The sequence below is a fragment of the Panulirus ornatus genome, chromosome 17 (assembly GCF_036320965.1).
Source record: "Panulirus ornatus isolate Po-2019 chromosome 17, ASM3632096v1, whole genome shotgun sequence".
NCBI classification, from domain to species: domain Eukaryota; kingdom Metazoa; phylum Arthropoda; class Malacostraca; order Decapoda; family Palinuridae; genus Panulirus; species Panulirus ornatus.
In genome coordinates this window covers 8,494,518-8,511,119 of record NC_092240.1, presented here as the reverse complement: position 1 = coordinate 8,511,119, position 16,602 = coordinate 8,494,518, and the positions used below count along the sequence as shown (strand labels likewise).

Below are 16,602 nucleotides of genomic sequence, written 5' to 3'. Positions count from 1 at the left end.
TTAGGGTTACCTCGTCCTTGATGTTAGGGTCACCTCGTCCTTGATGTTAGGGTTACCTCGTCCTTGATGTTAGGGTTACCTCGTCCTTGATGTTAGGGTTACCTCGTCCTTGATGTTAGGGTCACCTCGTCCTTGATGTTAGGGTTACCTCGTCCTTGATGTTAGGGTTACCTCGTCCTTGATGTTAGGGTCACCTCGTCCTTGATGTTAGGGTCACCTCGTCCTTGATGTTAGGGTTACCTCGTCCTTGATGTTAGGGTTACCTTTTTCTTGACGTTAGGATTACCCCCCCCACCTATGTCAGGGTAACCCCTCTGACGTCAGGGTTACCCCTCTGACGTCAGGGTTACCCCTCTGACGTCAGGGTTACCCCTTCTGACGTCAGGGTTACCCCCTCTGACGTCAGGGTTACCCCTCTGACGTCAGGGTTACCCCTCTGACGTCAGGGTTACCCCTCTGACGTCGGGGTTACCCCTTCTGACGTCAGGGTTACCCCCTCTGACGTCAGGGTTACCCCTCTGACGTCAGGGTAACCCCTCTGACGTCAGGGTTACCCCTCTGACGTCAGGGTTACCCTGTTCTTGACGCCTGGGTTACCTTTCCTTGACGTTATTAAAGGCTGTTTGACTGAAGGATATCCCCATCCCTTCACTGAAGGATATCCCCATCCCTTCACTGAAGGATATCCCCATCCCTGCACTGAAGGATATCCCCATCCCTGCACTGAAGGATATCCCATCCCTTCACTGAAGGATATTCCCATCCCTTCACTGAAGGATATCCCCATCCCTGCACTGAAGGATATCCCCATCCCTGCACTGAAGGATATCCCCATCCCTGCACTGAAGGATATCCCCATCCCTTCACTGAAGGATATCCCCATCCCTTCACTGAAGGATATCCCCATCCCTTCACTGAAGGATATCCCCATCCCTTCACTGAAGGATATTCCCATCCCTTCACTGAAGGATATCCCCATCCCTTCACTGAAGGATATCCCCATCCCTTCACTGGAGGATATCCCCATCCCTTCACTGAAGGATATTCCCATCCCTTCACTGAAGGATATCCCCATCCCTTCACTGAAGGATATCCCCATCCCTTCACTGAAGGATATCCCCATCCCTTCACTGAAGGATATCCCATCCCTTCACTGAAGGATATCCCCATCCCTTCACTGAAGGATATCCCCATCCCTTCACTGAAGGATATCCCCATCCCTTCACTGAAGGATATCCCCATCCCTTCACTGAAGGATATCCCCATCCCTTCACTGAAGGATATCCCCATCCCTTCACTGAAGGATATCCCATCCCTTCACTGAAGGATATTCCCATCCCTTCACTGAAGGATATCCCCATCCCTTCACTGAAGGATATCCCCATCCCTTCACTGAAGGATATCCCATCCCTTCACTGAAGGATATCCCATCCCTTCACTGAAGGATATCCCCATCCCTTCACTGAAGGATATCCCCATCCCTTCACTGAAGGCTATTCCCATCCCTTCACTGAAGGATATTCCCATCCCTTCACTGAAGGATATTCCCATCCCTTCACTGAAGGATATCTCCATCCCTTCACTGAAGGATATCCCCATCCCTTCACTGAAGGATATCCCCATCCCTTCACTGAAGGATATCCCCATCCCTTCACTGAAGGATATCCCCATCCCTTCACTGAAGGATATTCCCATCCCTTCACTGAAGGATATCCCCATCCCTTCACTGAAGGATATCCCCATCCCTTCACTGGAGGATATTCCCATCCCTTCACTGAAGGATATCCCCATCCCTTCACTGAAGGATATCCCCATCCCTTCACTGGAGGATATTCCCATCCCTTCACTGAAGGATATCCCCATCCCTTCACTGAAGGATATTCCCATCCCTTCACTGAAGGATATCCCCATCCCTTCACTGAAGGATATCCCCATCCCTTCACTGGAGGATATTCCCATCCCTTCACTGAAGGATATCCCCATCCCTTCACTGAAGGATATTCCCATCCCTTCACTGAAGGATATCCCCATCCCTTCACTGAAGGATATCCCCATCCCTTCACTGAAGGATATTCCCATCTCTTCACTGAAGGATATCCCCATCCCTTCACTGAAGGATTCCCCATCCCTTCACTGAAGAATATCCCCATCCCTTCACTGAAGGATATCCTCATCCCTTCACTGAAGGATATTCCCATCCCTTCACTGAAGGATATCCCCATCCCTTTTCAGAAGGATTCTCCATTCCTTCACTGAAGGATATCCCCATCCCTTTTCAGAAGGATTCTCCATTCCTTTACTGAAAAAAAAATTCCCCATAATATACAGAAGGATCTCCATCATTTACCGTAGGATTCCCCATACAGTGATGATTTCCCATACCTTACTGAAGGACCTGTGTTTCCTCGGTGTTCCTTGCGTCCGAATTCGTGGAGTGACATAGCCGTAATCCTAATGCTAATTTGGTCCTTGAAGGGAAAGGCTAATATGAATTTTAAACTGTTCGTGTGTGTGTGTGTGTGTGTGTGTGTGTGTGTGTGTGTGTGTGTGTGTATGTGTGTGTGTGTGTGTGTGTGTGTGTGTGTGTGTGTGTGTGTGTGTGTGTGTGTGACGGCGGTGCTCTTGAGCCAGCACTGCAGTGGCTGTCAAGGTCCTCTGTTAGGCCGGGGTGGGATAGATTGGTGTGGGGGTTGGGGGTTGCTGGGGGGGGGATGCTGTCGCTGCTCGCCTGTCTAATGCAGATTTGTCTCGCATGTTTACCGTACCCCCTTCCTCCCCTTCCCCCCTTCCTCTTCCCTCTTCCTCCCCCTTCCCCCTTCCCCCCCTTCCCCTGTGGTCATCCCGGCAGTGCAGACGGATCACACAAGACACCAAGGGACCCCCTGTGGTTTGTGCCCCCCCTTACCCCCCTACGACATTGATCGTCATAAAAGTTCGTGCCTCTTTACGTCATTTTACCGTTCTGTCGCGTGGTAGAGAGATTTTTTTTTGACCGTGGCCTCCGTAGCTGAGGAGGGAGAGGAGGAGGAGCAGCGTGGTGCAGTGTCAGACGTTCAACTATGTTGTTGGATGCGGTCACTCTCAGACGTTCAGTCGTGTTGTTATCGACAGTAGATTTTTGGAACGCTTCCTGCAGGTTTTTTTTTTTTTTTCTCTAGACCTGTCCCAGAAATGGTCCTGTCTTTTTGTAGGTCTTCAGACTCAGTGTTGTTGTTGTTGTTGTTGTTGTTGTTGTGTGTGTGTGTGTGTGTGTGTGTGTGTGTGTGTGTGTGTGTGTGTGTGTGTGTCTTATGTCTCTGGCCACAGACTTTGCTGGTCATGTGATTATAACGTCACGCAGATAGGCCAGAGCGCGCCACTCATGGTGAGTTGGCCTTCGACCTTGTGTGTGTGTGTGTGTGTGTGTATGTGTGTGTGTGTGTGTGTGTGTGTGTGTGTGTGTGTGTGTGTGTGTGTGTGTGTGTGTGTGTGTGTGGTTCTTCGGGAGGTGGTGGAACGTCCGTCGCGCCGTCGTGGTGGCCACCGTCAGGCCTGGGCCTACGCCCTGGTGCCGTGCCCCGCGCCGCTTGGGGTGCCTCATCTAATCACAAGGTCCCAGACCTAATTTTGTCGTGCGGAAATTCGCATGCCGGAGGTGGGGTGGGGTGGGTAGTGGAGGATAGTGTTTGTTTGTGTGGCGCTGTGGGGAGGCTGGTGGGCCGAGGTTCCAGTGGCGAAGATTACGGGGCAAGAGGTTCCAGGGAGGAGTAGGAGGAGGAGGAGAAAGGAGAAGACGAAGAAGAAGAAGAAGAAGAAGAAGAAGAAGAAGAAGAAGGAGGAGGAGGAGGAGGAGGCAGTAACACTCACCGGTAAGTGAGGAGGTAAATGGAGTGGAGGAAACTTCAGCAAGCTTGCCTAAGGGGAAACAGACAAACACGAACGCACCATGCAGGAGCTGGGAAAACAGACAAACACGGACGCACCGTGCAGGAGCTGGGAAACAGTCAAACACGGACGCACCGTGCAGGAGCTGGGAAAACAGACGGGGGACGATTGGGCTGCGTCACGTTTCTCCTTGGGGGGCAGCGGGAAGCAACGACTGAAAACGGAGGAGGGTGGGGTGAGCGATGCAGTTCTTGACGTGATTTCTGGAGTCCTCTCGATCTTTCTCCCTCAGCAAAGGGAAGCCTCGCGTAGCCTGTTCTTGCCTCCAACAAGTACAGATGTCGTAGGGAAGCGCCGGTGTACTGACTCCGCCGCCCCCACCACCCAAGACAGACTTTTCAGTCCCCTAGAACCCGGAATATACATATTATCCCTGGGGAGGAAGGGAGGATGGAAGGATACTGCCCACGTATCTCCAGCGTGTCGTAGGCGACTAAATGGGGCGAGGGAGGGGGGGGGGGGGAGGCAATCCTCCCCTCCTGTATTGCTTCCCAAAAGAAAAATCAGAGGAGGAGCCAAATGAGGACTCTTTTATTTGTTTTCATCCTCAATGGGTCGGCCATCGGATCAGCACGCTACCTTGCTCACATTCCTCTTGTGGTGAGACGTGAGGCAAGGGCGGGGCACTTTGTGTAATCACACAACACCGCCGAGAGCACTTACTGCTTGACCTCCTCGTGCGCGACACGGACGGTGTGAGGAAGGCCAGGTGTGAGCGAGGAGGCAAGAGGGGGGGAGGATGATTTGACACCCCCCCCCTCCCATACCGTGTCAGTCGGGGCTATGGTAGGGTGAAGGGAGGAACGGGGAGGGGGGGGGGGGATGTTTACTCTCAGTCGTCTCTCTCTCTCTCTCTCTCTCTCTCTCTCTCTCTCTCTCTCTCTCTCTCTCTCTCTCTCTCTCTCTCTCTCTCTCTCTCTCTCCACCCTTCTGTCAGCAGCAGTGATAGCTTTGACGTCATCAGCGATAGCTTTATCGTCAGCAGTGACAGCTTTATCGTCAGCGGGTAGCTTGCGCTGTCAGTGGATAGTTTATGTAAGGAAATGGATTGTGTTGTCAATAGATTGTAGCTGGACGGTTTGATTGCCGGGTTGTAATTGGGTAGCTTGTGTTGTCAGCGGGTAGCTTGTGTTGTCAGCGTGCAGCTGTGTTGTCGCTGGACAGATTGTGTTGTCAGCGTGCAGCTGTGTTGTCGCTGGACAGCTTGTGTTGTCAGCGTGCAGCTGTGTTGTCACTGGACAGTTTGTGTTGTCAGCGTGCAGCTGTGTTGTCACTGGACAGCTTGTGTTGTCAGCGTGCAGCTGTGTTGTCACTGGACAGCTTGTGTTGTCAGCGTGCAGCTCTGTTGTCGCTGGACAGCTTGTGTTGTCAGCGTGCAGCTCTGTTGTCGGTGGACAGCTTGTGTTGTCAGCGTGCAGCTGTGTTGTCACTGGACAGCTTGTGTTGCCAGCGAACGGCCGTGATGTCAGAATGGTTTGTGTTGTCAGTGGATAGCTGTGACGTCAGTGGATAGCCATTGCTCTCTCTCTCTCTCTCTGGATACCTCGTGTTGTCATTAGGCCTTTTAAGTTGTCAGTGGATGGCTCCTCTTGATGTCAGTGGATAGGTTGTGTTGTCCTGGAACTGGATGCTGGCATTCCAGCACCGAAAATCTGGACGTTATGTTGGAACTTAAGTCTCTTTTTGTGTGTATTTACGCCTAGTAGTTTTTTTTTTTTTTTAAGGATATATATATATATATATATATATATATATATATATATATATATATATATATATATATATATATATATATATTATCCCTGGGGATAGGGGATTAAGAATACTTCCCACGTATTCCCTGCGTGTCGTAGAAGGCGACTGAAAGGGGAGGGAGCGGGGGGCTGGAAATCCTCCCCTCTCGTTTTTTTTTTTTAATTTTCCAAGGGAAGGAACAGAGGGGGCCAGGTGAGGATATTCCAAAAAAGGCCCAGTCCTCTGTTCTTGGCGCTACCTCGCTAACGCGGGAAATTGCGAATGGCTTGAAAGAAGAAAGATATATATATATATATATATATATATATATATATATATATATATATATATATATATATATATATATATATATATATATTGGTTCACTGTGGTAGTGTTTTAAACGGACGTACATTAAAAAACAAAAGACGTGACATTAGTACAGGAATTCACGTGAGGTGTCCTTAGTCTCTGTCCTTGATTCGTAGCACAGCCGGGGATCACCCGCTTTCCCGACCTGTGGGATACGTACGTACGTAGATACGCACGTACGTACACCACTCACTAGTGGTACCAGATGGTACGTGGTGGTGCTGGAACGAGTCCCAGTCGAAAGTATAAAGACAATTCATATATATTTTTTTTTTTATACGTTTAAAGAAATCATCATGGACAGTATGATTTACATTTACATAAAAATTTCGTCACATTAAGTTGTTAAAGTTTACAGTAATTTACTGTGTTGCACTGAGGTGTTGGGTGTTAGGTTATACACAGTGTGGGGCAAGACGGAGTTGGTGCTGAACCACTCCGAATGTTGTGGCTTATATCCAGTGGAAGACAATCCAGGTGTACACAGTGGCGCCTTCATGTGATGTGATTATTACACGAAAGTGCACTTGGGAACTTTTCGTGTTTCATTTTCCCCTCATAGGAATATATATATATATATATATATATATATATATATATATATATATATATATATATATATATATATATATATATAGCCACGTCATACAGTGACATACTGTAGTCAGGGATTAGCCAGTGGCCGGCCTCATTCATAGCCTCATCATGAAATGAGAGAGAGAGAGAGAGAGAGAGAGAGAGAGAGAGAGAGAGAGAGAGAGAGAGAGAGAGAGAGAGAGAGAGAGAGAGAATAGTTGTTGTGGTTCTGACGGTGACGCCTCCCCCCCTCATTCGGAGCCCCCCCCCCTCCCCCTCATAAAGTGCCACACACTAAAGATACCAGACAGTGGCGCCCCGCGGTTGTAGCCCATCCCCCCAGCATCCCCCCACTTCCCACCCCCACCCCTCCCCCCTTCCTACCCACCATCCCCCATTATTTATCCGCGCCATCTCTCGTGTTATGTATTATTCCCAAGGATGATTTAAGTCCCTTGATCCGGTGATGGGGACTGTTTTTACTTCACCCCCCCCCCCCCCCCACACACACACACCTGACACGTCAGTAACTTCCTTCACTTCCTAGCTGGAAGGATTTGTGGTGGTAGAGATTTACTGTGAAAAAAAGATGTAGTTTTGTAATGGAGTAGAGTCGATTTCAGAGGCTGTGTGTGTGTGTGTGTGTGTGTGTGTGTGTGTGTGTGTGTGTGTGTGTGTGTGCGGGCGCGCGCGCGCATGTCCCTGGCTCATCCCCTTCCCCAAATGAAGACATGGAATTGAGCTTTGATGATGATGATGATAAATCGATAGATATCATTCAGATAGACACTGTAATAGATTGGTTCACGTCGGCAGTGGGGTGTGTGTGTGTGTGTGTGTGTGACGGTAGGTGACGGGAGAAGCAAGCTGTCAGCTTCGGTCATGTGAGGTGGAGGTTAAGCGCCCTAGAGAGAGAGAGAGAGAGAGAGAGAGAGAGAGAGAGAGAGAGAGAGAGAGAGAGTGCTCGTACAAACACCTCGTTGCGATCTCAATCTTGCGTGATTACCTGCAAAACAAATTGCGTAAAACGGGGAATGATTTTGATTGGAGTCGTATCCCTTGTATCACCTGGAACGCAGGTTGCGTGTGTGTCCTACCGTGTCACTTTGCTCATCACGCGGTGAACGAGTTGACCTGGTGAATCCCAAGGTGGCCTACCTTCCTCCCTCCTCCCGCACTCCTCCTCCCCCAAAGCCCTGAGAGTCACTTGGGAGTGTTCGAGTCAGATGGCGTTGGTGGTGGGGTTGGTGTAAAGGGGGGGAGGGAGACGGGCGGCATTGTATCCACTGTGTGCCTCTTCCTCCTCCTTCCCTCACACCCTGCTGCCTGCCTGCCTGGCCAGAGCCTCCCGCATCGTATGCAGTATTTACGGCCGTGCCAGAGAGCTCACTCCGGCTCTCTATAATGCAAGGCGCCTGACGAGGCGCCCTCGCCGGCCGCGCCACGACCGCCCCGCCTCCTGTTGACCGCCGCTTTACCTTGACTGTTCTTCCCTCCAGCCACGTCTGGAGCATCATGATATCCCTCCCTCCCTCCTTTCCTCCCTCCTTTCCTCCCTCCTTCCTCCCTCCCTCCCCACTTTGGCTGAGGTGATCCGTGTGGTCGAGGTCGTTCCCTGCATTTGTAGGATCATCTGTATCAGTCAGGCTTCTCTCAGTAGTACACCAGAGGGAGTGGTATACCAGTCAGTCTTGTACCAGCACTGGTCGAAAGTACTCCACAGGGACTGGTTCCAGTCACTCTCCTACCAACACTGAGGCCACAGGATATTTCAGAAATCAGATGGTCAAAGGTTTAGTGTTCTAAGCTTTTTATTATTATTATTATTATTGTTATTATTATTATTATTATTATTATTATTATTATTATTATTATTATTATTGTTATTGTTACTATTATTATTATTATTATTATTATTATTATTATTATTATTATTACTATTATTATTATTATTATTATTATTATTATTATTATTATTATCATTATTATTATTATTATTATAATTATGGTTATTACACGTAGGTGTTGATAATGTTCGACATACGGCGAGGTGGTCATAGCACTACGTACTACCAGTTATCTTTGTTGTGATGAGCCCCTCCTGCGGGAGTGGGTGTGTATCGAAACCCCATGGTCATGCCTGGGGCTGCTGCCGGTAACACATTAAGGTAGCAGACCCAGCAGGGACGCCAGGCCAGAAGCACACCTTCCGCTTGTGTCGCGCCGTCGTCCAAAGTCCGCTTCGAGAACGGGTGAGGGAGAAGGGTGGTAGAAGCTGAGAATGTGTAGGCGTGGTGATGGTTATGGTAGTCTGGTGGAGTAGATTGTCGCCGTGTGTGTGTGTGTGTGTGTGTGTGTGTGTGTGTGTGTGTGTGTGTGTGTGTGTGTGATGGGGACAGATTCCTCAACACTGAGGTCGGAAGATTGTGTCGGGACTGTGCGGTCGGGGTCGGACATATCCCGAGATGGCGGCCTCTCTCTCTCTCTCTCTCTCTCTCTCTCTCTCTCTCTCTCTCTCTCTCTCTCTCGGGACCCGTGCGACAGAATACGGTGGTCCCCTCAAAAGCATGGGCGGAGAACGACGGGAGCGGACAATTGAAGAACACCCAAGCGATACAAGAGCCGGTTAAGTGATGGTGGTGGTGGTGGGTCGTGGCGGGTAGTAGTGGTGGTTGATGTGGCTGGTGGGTAGGTGAGGGCGGGCAGTGGTGGCTGGGGGTTGGTTTTGGTCGGTTGGTATTCTGGTCCGTCATGACCACTCGTGAGGAGGGGGGGGTTTGGCTGAGTTTGATTTGTGGCGCCAACTTGGTAGTCTTCCCTGACTTGTGCCAGCTGTGTGTGTGTGTGTGTGTGTGTTTGGAGAGGAGAGAGAGAGAGAGAGAGAGAGAGAGAGAGAGAGAGAGAGAGAGAGAGAGAGAGAGAGAGAGAGTTTTCGTCTTTACAGCTTTGCCATATTGTTATTAAACTCTCCTGGGTTACCTGTATTGACTTCCTCTTGTCTCAGCTTGTTCCACGGGTCCACAACTGTCGTGTGCAGGTATGCTTGCCCTCGCCCCCTTACATCCGCCTCTCATCCCTCCGTACACCGCCTCTCGTCCCTCCGTACGCCTCCCCATGCACCCTCGCCCCCCTCCGTACACCTCCCCACGCCCCCCCTCCGTACCTTCCATTTGTTCTGTACTCCAACCGTGCAAAGTTACTGTGCAAAGTTAGCGTCTCGTAAGTTTCATTAGGAAGTTATAGATTTGGATATCAAGTCACCCCCACCTTATCCTTCTTCCTTCTTTAAAGTGGGCAGGTCGATGACTTCCCCCCCCCCCCCCACACACACACACACACACACACACCACCATCTCTCTCTCTCTCTCTCTCTCTCTCTCTCTCTCTCTCTCTCTCTCTCTCTCTCTCTCTCTCTCTCTCTCTCATTCCTACTAGTTCATTCCACCCAGGTCTGGCACGGTTCTTGTTCCAGTCCTCTGGAACGTTTCCAGCAGTTGTGGGTGGCGTTTCCAGCAGTTGTGGGTGGCGTTTCCAGCAGTTGTGGGTGGCGTTTCCAGCAGTTGTGAGTGGAGTTTCCAGCAGTTGTGGGTGGCGTTTCCAGCAGTTGTGGGTGGCGTTTCCAGCAGTTGTGGGTGGCGTTTCCAGCAGTTGTGGGTGGCGTTTCCAGCAGTTGTGAGTGGCGTTTCCAGTAGTTGTGGGTGGCGTTTTCAGCAGTTGTGGGTGGCGTTTCCAGCAAACACACACACACACACACACACACACACACACACACGGAAGCCGTAACCAGGTAACCCATTATCGGCCTGTAGGGAGGGAAGGAAGAACACCTGGGTTGGGTGTGGACCACCTGCTGCGCCCAGGATTCGAGGCCACGCAGGCACGACACTCATGGTGTGTGTGTGTGTGTGTGTGTGTGTGAGAGAGAGAGAGAGAGAGAGAGAGAGAGAGAGAGAGAGAGAGAGAGAGAGAGAGAGAGAGAGAGAGATTCGGTATTGTTTCATTCATCATAAGTTCATCTTATATGTCCGGCACCGGTTGTAAGCGGTCCCTGAGTTCTGCTTGCTCGGGAACCGGGAGGGAGGGGCGAGTTCACGAGGGATCTGTTGGTGTGTTGTGTCATTTTATCGCTCGTCGGGCATAATAATTTTTTGGTAATCATCGTTTTTTTTTTTTTAAAGGTAACCTAACGTAACACCTTGCCTAGACCCAAACCGAAAACCCTAAAACCTAAAACCAACGCCTGAAAATCGAACCTAAACCTAAAACCTCCTAGCCTTACCTAAAACCTAAATTCGGCATACAACCCTAAAAGGTAAAGTAAAAGCCTCCAACCTAAATTAAACGTGAGTGTGCGAAGTCTCGCTCGAAACCCACCACCCACCCTCCCCTCTCACGGTTCCCAAATCTGCTGAAATCCGGGACCGGTTACCAACCGGTTGCGGAGACATTCTTTAAATATGAAGCTTGCCCCACTGAGGCATGCGAGCATTATGGATATAATGAGGCTTTATATTCATGGGGGTATTGCCTGCCTCTCCCCCCATCCTGTCCCCGCCTCCACCTTGGTGGGTTATGTGGCTATGTTATGTGCTTGTATTTGTGTCTGTCAGGTTATTTTTTAATGAATGGTTGGTTGTTTTTTTTGTGATATTTTTTGTTAGTGTGTGTGTAGGTGCACAAAGTTGTATGTGCGTGCGTGTATGTATATTCGCGTATGTGTTTTGTGTGTATTTGTGGGTGTGTGTGAATGTAATTACCTGTTTGTGCTGTACGGAGGTTTTATGTGTATTTGTGGGTGTGTGTGTATGTAATTACCTGTTTGTGCTGTACGGAGGTTTTATGTGTATTTGTGAGTGTGTGTGTGTGTGTGTGTGTGTGTGTAATTACCTGTTTGTGCTGTACGGAGGTTTTATGTGTATTTGTGGGTGTGTGTGTGTGTGTGTAATTACCTGTTTGTGCTGTACGGAGGGGAATTATGCACTCGTATTTTAAAAGTACTTTCTTAACATCTTTCTCAAGTAAGTCAACTTGCTTATGGCCTCTTGACCGATCTGTCTTTGGCCTGTTTCGAAGAGGTGTTATCTGTCGACTTCGTCACACTGGTTTACACTCAAGTCACCCCTCACTCGTTTCTCTTCCGTCGTGGGCAGATTCAGTGTGATGTCTTAAAGTCAGCTTTTTTGTTGTTGTTCTTGTTGTTGTTGTTTTTAATTCCGTTCCCGTCTTTGTTGCCTCCGTCTGGACCTTCTCTTGTTATTATGTTGCGTTGACCAAACTCGAGAAGCTTATTCTAGATACGTCCTAATGTAGAATAAGAATAGATTGTATAGTGTCTTTTATCATCCTACTGTATTGTACCGTGTCTGATTATTTGTGGCATCCCAGAAACACACAGACACACACACACACACACACACACACACACACACACACACACACACACCTGGCTAAGGACGGAGCTTCCTCTCTCTTAGAAGTGTAAGAGCTATGATATGCAGGACCGACTTCTCCCCGAATCTGTGTTGTCACTCACGATTGTTTCATCCTACGTAAGCAGTTATATATTTACTGTCTCTTTATCTCTTCCTGTGTTTTACAAGCGACCTTATTCATTTTCTCTGTTTATCTCTTCCAGTGTTTTACAAGCGACCTTATTCATCTACTGTCTGTGTGTCTTTTCCAGTGTCTTACAAGCGACCTTATTCATTTTCTGTCTGTTTATCTCTTCCAGTGTTTTACAAGCGACCTTATTCATCTACTGTCTGTGTATCTTTTCCAGTGTCTTACAAGCGATCTTATTCATTTACTGTCTGTTTATCTCTTTCAGTGTTTTACAAGCGACCTTATTCATTTACTGTCTGTTTGTCCCTTTCCAGTGTTTTACAGACGACCTTGTTAAACTGTCTTGTATATCTTTCCCAGTGTTTTACAGGCGTTATTCGCCAGAGAATCTGGTCTGTAGCTCAGCACAGTTTCCCCGATCTTCTTTGTTAAAGAAAGGAACGATATTTACCCTCTTCCTCTTCTTGGCACTGTGGCCTTTTCTAGTGAGAATCTCAACAGTATTTCAAGCGGCCTGTCAGGAATATATATTGTATGTGTGTGTGTATGTCTATGCTTTTGGTTGCTTCTTCGTATGAATATGATTACGATTTTTTGTACATTCATGTATGTTTGTGTATGTATTGTGTGTGTGTGTGTGTGTGTGTGTGTGTGTGTGTGTGTGTGTGTGTGTGTGTGTGTGCGTGCATTTGTACATATGGAGTACCGAGGCAACATGATTCAAAACAGCGCAACTGACGCCTGGAGGCGTGAAGGAAAGAGCGAGGGTTCCTGGTCATTTAATCTTCCCCTTGTGGGATGCCGTCTGACGGTGGTGCCACACTTTCGTGTCCCACACGATCACAGCAGCGTAGCGCTACGTCGTGTGTCACCATGATGATACCGTAGTCTTGGCTGGCGTAGATGTATGTTGCTCCTGGCCATACGTGAGGGTAACGATTGCGTTCACTCCACACTGCTGGGGTGGCGGATGGGGGAGAAGCTCGATGTCCAATCTTCGAAGTGCTCAACATGTTCAAAATTTCTCCACAGCCACAGCTGGCCTCGATGCTGACCTGAACTGGGTCGTGGGAGTCATTAGGCCACATAGTGTCACCGACCTCCTGGGTCACTTTCGTCTTGAGGTCATTCGAGCCTCGTGCCGCGCTTCCACTGACCTTTATTTGACCTCTCTCATCATGAGGTCTTTAACCTGACCCAGGGTCACCTCCGTCGGAGAACCCCTGGCCAGCCATCTCATGTGCTTTCTCCTCGCGAGGGCCTCACACCTCATTCCCATAGTGCTGAGGGGGAAGCCTTGCCCTACACTCATTACTGGGCACCGCCCGTGCGCATGTCTCCTCATACTTCTCTCCTCCCAACTCCCTCATACTTCTCCTCTCATACCTCCCTCATACTTCCCTGCACTGTAGGTCATGGCAGCCTCAGGAAAACTTGGCCAACTTTTTCCCAGCATTTTAATGAGGGAGTCAAGCCCCGGCTCATGGGTGGGGGGGTCTGTGTGGGCCAGGTCCACTGCTGGTGGTGAGTGCTGGTGGTGGTGGTGGGTGTTGGAGATGGTGGTGATGAGTGTTGGAGGAGGTGGTGGTACTGCGACTGGTGGACCACTGGAGTGAGGGCACCAGACTTTATTATTTAACTCACGGATTCGTGAGTTGCAGCTCACACACACCCTGGTGGTGGTCATGATGATGAGTGTTGGTGATGGGAGGAGAGAAGGGTTGAGGGTTTCCCCATCTAAGTGATGCACGGGGGCCCCCCAACAGCCAGCCAGCTAGCCCAGCGGACGGGTGGCGCCGCCTCCTCCTCCTCAGCGGGTGGGTGTTCACGTCACCATACAACTCTTTTTTTTTCTCTCTTTCTCTCTTTTAATTTTTCTCGACTTCGGTCGCTGGAGCCTCGCTTCATCTCGACGGTCCGTGCGGTTATCAGATGGTCCTTCCCAGGGGGCTCCAGTCTTAATGTTTTGTGTTTGCTTCTTTTTTTTTCTTCCTCTCGTAATTTCCTATTTCGTCCTCGCTGTCAGTCCCATTCCGCCTATCTGTAAAAAAAGAAAAGAAAAATGAGAAAGATTTGGGTGTTTTGTTAACCACTTCCAGTCGTCTGTTAAAGGCCCGCTTCCCATCTTCTGAAAGACTTATAATCTCCTCACCATTCTCTCTCTCTCTCTCTCTCTCTCTCTCTCTCTCTCTCTCTCTCTCTCTCTCTCTCTCTCTCTCTCTCTCTCTCTCTCTCTCTCTCTCTCTTATCTTCCTGACCTAGCTTGGAGTCCCTTCCTCTCCTTACGAGTCTCGTGCAGCACTCAGGAAGCTGGCCACGTCCACCGGTCGGGACCGACCACAGGTCATAAAGTGTTGTGATGTCGGGTGTGCGTCTGTGTGCAAAAAAAAAAAAAAGGTGCTGGGGTGTTGAGTGGTCAGTGTTCGGAGTCTTCCTGATGGTAGTCGTATCGTGGGCTTTTAAGAAAGTGTCTTGGGCTATGTGGAGACGGTGTTTGTGGTGTTGTGATGGGTGAGTGTGACTCGTGTTGGTCTGGGGAGTGTGGTTTCTGATGGGTGTATGGCCGGAGGGTGTTCGAGCTTACGGCTGGATTGGAAGATCGGTTAAGGTTAGCGTCCGCCTGCTTCCTTGAGTCAGGTCAGGGTGGATTGCAAGTCGATGTGACTGAAGGGTTAGGCAAGGGGTAGTAGGCTTTTCATTTTCACTTTTTGGGGGGGAGGTTGCTGGTCAGTTCTGTAATGTTAGGGTGGGGAGGGTGTGGGCGGTCTGGTGCTGTTGCATAGAATTGAGTGCCAAGCATGATCAGTTCCTGGGAAAGTTCCTGGGAGGATCTTTCTTTATACTGTGAAGATGTTGAGTTTTTGGTGCATGATCAGTTTCTGGGAGAATCTTTTGTTTATCCTGTGAAGATGTTGAGTTTTGGTACTTGCTAGGCAGCCGGTGACTGTTCTGATTGTACGACTTTTTGGTCTTGTTTGCGCCCGTGTTATATTTGCTTGTGAGAGATTGTGGGAGGTGGGATGTGGGGGATTGCGTTGTGTTGTGAAGACCAGGCAAGCGAGGCATAGTTGAAAGTGGGAGCGGATGAATTGTTTTTATAGGAAGTTGAGGGGATTCTTTTCCTCATCCAGATCTGGTTCCAGTTATATGAAACTTTTTTTTTTCTTTTTTCCTCGTCTTTTGTCCATGCAGGAAGCGTCCTCTGGTTGGCCGACCCATTTTTCATTCACTGTGGTGTTTCCCCTTGGCTGCCGCCGCTGCTCCTCCCTCTGTCCCACATATGCTTCTCAAATAATGAAAAAAAAAGTTTTTTTTTTTTTTTTGTGAAACCCTTTCCTCACTTTTGATCATTTTATAGAGTCCAGGGGGCTGCAGTCTCCTGCCCTAGTCTGCAACACGACTTCCCTTGTTTGTGTTGGTTCCCCTCCGTCCCGCAACACGGTCTCCCCTGCTTGTGTTGGTCCACTCCGTCTCGCAACACAACCCCCTGCCTGTGTTGGTCCCCTCCGTCTTGCAACACAACCTCCTGCCTGTGTTGGTCTCCTCCGTCTCGCAACACAACCCCCCTGCCTGTGTTGGTCCCCTCCGTCTTGCAACACAAACCCCTGCCTGTGTTGGTCCCCTCCGTCTTGCATCACTGCTTGCTTGCGTGCTCGTGTTGGTCCCCTCCGTCTTGCATCACTGCTTGCTTGCGTGCTCGTGTTGGTCCCCTCCGTCTTGCAACACAGCTACCCTGCGTGCTTGTGTTGGTCCCCTCCGTCTTGCATCACTGCTTGCCTGCGTGCTCGTGTTGGTCCCCTCCGTCTTGCAACACAGCTACCCTGCGTGCTTGTGTTGGTCCCCTCCGTCTTGCATCACTGCTTGCTTGCGTGCTCGTGTTGGTCCCCTCCGTCTTGCAACACAGCTACCCTGCGTGCTTGTGTTGGTCCCCTCCGTCTTGCAACACAGCTACCCTGCGTGCTTGTGTTGGTGTTTCCGGATCCACCTTTGTGTTGACACTTGGTAAAAAACCTTTGTGCAGTCGTGTGCTGCTTTAAGGTCGACTCTTACGTGCGACGAAGTAGAGTTATAACCTTAACACCACGTGCGGCACAGACGGTACGACTTGACCCCAAAGAGGGTCAGGTCATAGGTCAGGCGAGTTGGCGTCATTCCAAATGGTTCGTATTAACCTACCCTTTTTTCACACCCGCAATTCAGGTAAATATTTGGCAATCGCTGCGTCACAACAGCTGATTCTAACCATTAATTTTGTAGCAATTTTCACGCGACCAAAAATCCCAGACAGCCTCAGCTTTGTTTGAATTCAAGTCGACTTTCATTCAGTTTATGTGTATATATATATATATATATATATATATATATATATATATATATATATATATATGTATATGTATATAAAAGCATCGACGTGTTTCCCTTTATTCTTTTCTC

General features: G+C 49.2%; 1 protein-coding gene across 8 annotated transcripts in view; it reads left to right on the top strand.

The window, feature by feature from the left end:
* Positions 1-16,602, top strand: part of Ehbp1 (Eps15 homology domain containing protein-binding protein 1) — a 533,072-nt gene that overhangs the window by 129,995 nt on the left and 386,475 nt on the right. The gene's annotated exons all lie outside the window — the stretch shown is intronic.